This window comes from Cololabis saira, unplaced genomic scaffold (genome assembly GCF_033807715.1).
Source record: "Cololabis saira isolate AMF1-May2022 unplaced genomic scaffold, fColSai1.1 scf052, whole genome shotgun sequence".
NCBI lineage: Eukaryota > Metazoa > Chordata > Actinopteri > Beloniformes > Belonidae > Cololabis > Cololabis saira.
In genome coordinates, this window is record NW_026906216.1 from 60,001 (window position 1) to 65,000 (window position 5,000).

At 44.7% G+C, this 5,000-nt stretch overlaps 14 non-coding genes across 14 annotated transcripts; all 14 read left to right on the forward strand.

The window, feature by feature from the left end:
• The first annotated feature begins 126 nt into the window (after window positions 1–126).
• Window positions 127–245, forward strand: LOC133434789 (5S ribosomal RNA). The gene has a single exon (XR_009778706.1). It is a non-coding gene; the product is annotated as a 5S ribosomal RNA (ribosomal RNA).
• A 199-nt stretch (window positions 246–444) lies between these two features.
• Window positions 445–563, forward strand: LOC133434864 (5S ribosomal RNA). The gene has a single exon (XR_009778776.1). It is a non-coding gene; the product is annotated as a 5S ribosomal RNA (ribosomal RNA).
• Window positions 564–762: 199 nt separating this feature from the next.
• On the forward strand, window positions 763–881 carry LOC133435433 (5S ribosomal RNA). Its single transcript, XR_009779287.1, has one exon. It is a non-coding gene; the product is annotated as a 5S ribosomal RNA (ribosomal RNA).
• A 199-nt stretch (window positions 882–1,080) lies between these two features.
• On the forward strand, window positions 1,081–1,199 carry LOC133435314 (5S ribosomal RNA). Its single transcript, XR_009779171.1, has one exon. It is a non-coding gene; the product is annotated as a 5S ribosomal RNA (ribosomal RNA).
• Window positions 1,200–1,757: 558 nt separating this feature from the next.
• On the forward strand, window positions 1,758–1,876 carry LOC133435300 (5S ribosomal RNA). Its single transcript, XR_009779157.1, has one exon. It is a non-coding gene; the product is annotated as a 5S ribosomal RNA (ribosomal RNA).
• A 217-nt stretch (window positions 1,877–2,093) lies between these two features.
• Window positions 2,094–2,212, forward strand: LOC133434851 (5S ribosomal RNA). Its single transcript, XR_009778764.1, has one exon. It is a non-coding gene; the product is annotated as a 5S ribosomal RNA (ribosomal RNA).
• Window positions 2,213–2,411: 199 nt separating this feature from the next.
• LOC133435445 (5S ribosomal RNA) lies at window positions 2,412–2,530 on the forward strand. Its single transcript, XR_009779298.1, has one exon. It is a non-coding gene; the product is annotated as a 5S ribosomal RNA (ribosomal RNA).
• Window positions 2,531–2,747: 217 nt separating this feature from the next.
• Window positions 2,748–2,866, forward strand: LOC133435263 (5S ribosomal RNA). The gene has a single exon (XR_009779122.1). It is a non-coding gene; the product is annotated as a 5S ribosomal RNA (ribosomal RNA).
• Window positions 2,867–3,065: 199 nt separating this feature from the next.
• Window positions 3,066–3,184, forward strand: LOC133434785 (5S ribosomal RNA). The gene has a single exon (XR_009778702.1). It is a non-coding gene; the product is annotated as a 5S ribosomal RNA (ribosomal RNA).
• A 217-nt stretch (window positions 3,185–3,401) lies between these two features.
• On the forward strand, window positions 3,402–3,520 carry LOC133435444 (5S ribosomal RNA). The gene has a single exon (XR_009779297.1). It is a non-coding gene; the product is annotated as a 5S ribosomal RNA (ribosomal RNA).
• Window positions 3,521–3,719: 199 nt separating this feature from the next.
• LOC133434840 (5S ribosomal RNA) lies at window positions 3,720–3,838 on the forward strand. Its single transcript, XR_009778753.1, has one exon. It is a non-coding gene; the product is annotated as a 5S ribosomal RNA (ribosomal RNA).
• Window positions 3,839–4,037: 199 nt separating this feature from the next.
• Window positions 4,038–4,156, forward strand: LOC133435429 (5S ribosomal RNA). Its single transcript, XR_009779283.1, has one exon. It is a non-coding gene; the product is annotated as a 5S ribosomal RNA (ribosomal RNA).
• Window positions 4,157–4,355: 199 nt separating this feature from the next.
• On the forward strand, window positions 4,356–4,474 carry LOC133435228 (5S ribosomal RNA). Its single transcript, XR_009779089.1, has one exon. It is a non-coding gene; the product is annotated as a 5S ribosomal RNA (ribosomal RNA).
• Window positions 4,475–4,691: 217 nt separating this feature from the next.
• LOC133434797 (5S ribosomal RNA) lies at window positions 4,692–4,810 on the forward strand. Its single transcript, XR_009778713.1, has one exon. It is a non-coding gene; the product is annotated as a 5S ribosomal RNA (ribosomal RNA).
• The last annotated feature ends 190 nt before the right edge of the window (window positions 4,811–5,000 follow it).

Consider the following 5,000-nt stretch of genomic DNA (forward strand, 5'->3'; position numbering starts at 1 on the left):
CATGGTTAAGGCACTTTAACTCCAACAAATAAGCGCTTCTAAATTATTATCACCAACAAATCAATGACTTATATTATATGACTTATCTTCAACTCCATATAAGAGGTATTTCAAGCTGCAGCGTCTGCATAGGGCCATACCAGCCTGGATGCGCCCGAACTCGTCTGATCTCGGAAGCTAAGCAGGGTCGGGCCTGGTTAGTACTTGGATGGGAGACCGCCTGGGAATACCAGGTGCTGTAAGCTTTTTCCACCAGCAGAGAGGGCTCTCGCTTAATCTACCCGCACATATTTCAACGTGGTAACAGCGACAGCTCTCGTCCTAAAGTGTTTTGCACATGGTTAAGGCACTTTAACTCCAACAAATAAAACCAACAAATCAATGACATATATTCTATGACTTATCTTCAACTCCATATAAGAGGTATTTCAAGCTGCAACTTCTGCTCACGGCCATACCAGCCTGGATGCGCCCGATCTCGTCTGATCTCGGAAGCTAAGCAGGGTCTGGCCTGGTTAGTACTTGGGTGGGAGACCGCCTGGGAATACCAGGTGCTGTAATCTTTTTCAACCAGCAGAGAACGCTCTCGCTTAATTTAGCCACACATATTTCAACGTGGTAACAGCGACAGCTCACGTCCTAAAGTGTTTTGCACATGGTTAAGGCACTTTAACTCCGACAAATAAAACCAACAAATCAATGACTTATATTCTATGACTTATCTTCAACTCCATATAAGAGGTATTTCAAGCTGCAGCATCTGCTTACGGCCATACCAGCCTGGATGCGCCCGATCTCGTCTGATCTCGGAAGCTAAGCAGGGTCGGGCCTGGTTAGTACTTGGATGGGAGACCGCCTGGGAATACCAGGTGCTGTAAGCTTTTTCAACCAGCAGAGAACGCTCTCGCTTAATCTACCCACACATATTTCAACGTGGTAACAGCGACAGCTCACGTCCTAAAGTGTTTTGCACATAGTTAAGGCACTTTAACTCCAACAAATAAAACCAACAAATCAATGACTTTTATTCTATGACTTATCTTCAACTCCATATAAGAGGTATTTCAAGCAGCAGCTTCTGCTTACGGCCATACCAGCCTGGATGCGCCCAATCTCGTCTGATCTCGGAAGCTAAGCAGGGTCGGGCCTGGTTAGTACTTGGATGGGAGACCGCCTGGGAATACCAGGTGCTGTAAGCATTTTCAACCAGCAGAGAGCGCTCTCGCTTAATCTACCCACACATATTTCAACGTGGTAACAGCGACAGCTCACGTCCTAAAGTGTTTTGCACATGGTTAAGGCACTTTAACTCCAACAAATAAGCGCTTCTAAATTATTATCACCAACAAATCAATGACTTGTATTATATAACTTATCTTATTTTGTTTTTTTATTTTTTCGTTTATTTCGGCATGTTTATATAGACACATTTCATCTCCAGAACATTATACATTGCATACTCAGCACATGACGAAAAGGGTACGGGAGAAGCTGACGCTTATCAAAGTCCCGCCCCGTTCTATGTAAGATTCATGATCACATCAACAACAGAATTCAGTAAGATACATAGTTTACCACATAGCAATTTGTCTAATTTCATCCTTCACAGTCCAGATAGCATGTATGTTTGTACACGTGTCCAGTCCACTCATCCTGATCACCGTTCCTGTGATTTACTACTGTGTCCACTGTTCAGTTATTTTAATGTCCAAGCCTCTTTTAACTCCATATCAGAGTTATTTCAAGCTGCAGCTTCTGCTTACGGCCATACCAGCCTGGATGCGCCCGATCTCGTCTGATCTCGGAAGCTAAGCAGGGTCGGGCCTGATTAATACTTGGATGGGAGACCGCCTGGGAATACCAGGTGCTGTAAGCATTTTCAACCAGCAGAGAGCGCTCTCGCTTAATCTACCCACACATATTTCAACGTGGTAACAGCGACAGCTCACGTCCAAAAGTGTTTTTCACATGGTTAAGGCACTTTAACTCCAACAAATAAGCGCTTCTAAATTAATATCACCAACAAATCAATGACTTATATTATATGACTTATCTTCAACTCCATATAAGAGGTATTTCAAGCAGCAGCTTCTGCTTACGGCCATACCAGCCTGGATGCGCCCGATCTCGTCTGATCTCGGAAGCTAAGCAGGGTCGGGAATGGTTAGTACTTGGATGGGAGACCGCCTGGGAATACCAGGTGCTGTAAGCATTTTCAACCAGCAGAAAGCGCTCTCGCTTAATCTACCCACACATATTTCAACGTGGTAACAGCGACAGCTCACGTCCTAAAGTGTTTTGCACATGGTTAAGGCACTTTAACTCCAACAAATTAAACCAAAAAATCAATGACTTATATTCTATGACTTATCTTCAACTCCATATAAGAGGTATTTCAAGCTGCAGCTTCTGCTTACGGCCATACCAGCCTGGATGCGCCCGATCTCGTCTGATCTCGGAAGCTAAGCAGGGTCGGGCCTGGTTAGTACTTGGATGGGAGACCGCCTGGGAATACCAGGTGCTGTAAGCTTTTTCAACCAGCAGAGAACCCTCTAGCTTAATCTACCCACACATATTTCAACGTGGTAACAGCGACAGCTCACGTCCTAAAGTGTTTTGCACATGGTTAAGGCACTTTAACTCCAACAAATAAGCGCTTCTAAATTATTATCACCAACAAATCAATGACTTGTATTATATGACTTATCTTCAACTCCATATAAGAAGTATTTCAAGCTGCAGCTTCAGCTTACGGCCATACCAGCCTGGATGCGCCCGATCTCATCTGATCTAGGAAGCTAAGCAGGGTCGGGCCTGGTTAGTACTTGGATGGGAGACCGCCTGGGAATACCAGGTGCTGTAAGCTTTTTCAACCAGCAGAGAGTGCTCTCGCTTAATCTACCCACACATATTTCAACGTGGTAACAGCGACAGCTCACGTCCTAAAGTGTTTTGCACATGGTTAAGGCACTTTAACTCCAACAAATAAAACCAACAAATCAATGACTTATATTCTATGACTTATCTTCAACTCCATATAAGAGGTATTTCAAGCTGCAGCTTCTGCTTACGGCCATACCAGCCTGGATGCGCCCGATCTCGTCTGATCTCGGAAGCTAAGCAGGGTCGGGCCTGGTTAGTACTTGGATGGGAGACCGCCTGGGAATACCAGGTGCTGTAAGCTTTTTCAACCAGCAGAGAACGCTCTCGCTTAATCTACCCACACATATTTCAACGTGGTAACAGCGACAGCTCACGTCCTAAATTGTTTTGTACATAGTTAAGGCACCTTAACTCCAACAAATAAGCGCTTCTAAATTATTATCACCAACAAATCAATGACATATATTCTATGACTTATCTTCAACTCCATATAAGAAGTATTTCAAGCTCCAGCTTCTGCTTACGGCCATACCAGCCTGGATGCGCCTGATCTCGTCTGATCTCGGAAGCTAAGCAGGGTCGGGCTTGGTTAGTACTTGGATGGGAGACTGCCTGGGAGTACCAGGTGCTGTAAGCTCTTTCAACCAGCAGAGAACGTTCTCGCTTAATCTACCCACACATATTTCAACGTGGTAACAGCGACAGCTCACGTCCTAAAGTGTTTTGCACATGGTTAAGGCACTTTAACTCCAACAAATAAAACCAACAAATCAATGACTTATATTCTATGACTTATCTTCAACTCCATATAAGAGGTATTTCAAGCTGCAGCTTCTGCTTACGGCCATACCAGCCTGGATGCGCCCAATCTTGTCTGATCTCGGAAGCTAAGCAGGGTCGGGCCTGGTTAGTACTTGGATGGGAGACCGCCTGGGAATACCAGGTGCTGTAAGTTTTTTCAACCAGCAGAGAACGCTCTCGCTTAATCTACCCACACATATTTCAACGTGGTAACAGCGACAGCTCACGTCCTAAAGTGTTTTGCACATGGTTAAGGCGCTTTAACTCCAACAAATAAAACCAACAAATCAATGACTTATATTCTATGACTTATCTTCAACTCCATATAAGAGGTATTTCAAGCAGGAGCTTCTGCTTACGGCCATACCAGCCTGGATGCGCCCAATCTCGTCTGATCTCGGAAGCTAAGCAGGGTCGGGCCTGGTTAGTACTTGAATGGGAGACCGCCTGGGAATACCAGGTGCTGTAAGTTTTTTCAACCAGCAGAGAGCGCTCTCGCTTAATCTACCCACACATATTTCAACGTGGTAAAAGCGACAGCTCACGTCCTGAAGTGTTTTGCACATGGTTAAGGCACTTTAACTCCAACAAATAAAACCAACAAATCTATGACCTATATTCTATGACTTATCTTCAACTCCATATAAGAGGTATTTCAAGCTGCAGCTTCTGCTTACGGCCATACCAGCCTGGATGCGCCCGATCTCGTCTGATCTCGGAAGCTAAGCAGGGTCGGCCCTGGTTAGTACTTGGATGGGAGACCGCCTGGGAATACCAGGTGCTGTAAGCTTTTTCAACCAGCAGAGAACCCTCTAGCTTAATCTACCCACACATATTTCAACGTGGTAACAGCGACAGCTCACGTCCTAAAGTGTTTTGCACATGGTTAAGGCACTTTAACTCCAACAAATAAGCGCTTCTAAATTATTATCACCAACAAATCAATGACTTGTATTATATGACTTATCTTCAACTCCAAATAAGAAGTATTTCAAGCTGCAGCTTCAGCTTACGGCCATACCAGCCTGGATGCGCCCGATCTCGTCTGATCTCGGAAGCTAAGCAGGGTCGGGCCTGGTTAGTACTTGGATGGGAGACCGCCTGGGAATACCAGGTGCTGTAAGCTTTTTCAACCAGCAGAGAGTGCTCTCGCTTAATCTACCCACACATATTTCAACGTGGTAACAGCGACAGCTCACGTCCTAAAGTGTTTTGCACATGGTTAAGGCACTTTAACTCCAACAAATAAAACCAACAAATCAATGACTTATATTCTATGACTTATCTTCAACTCCATATAAGAGGTATTTCAAGCT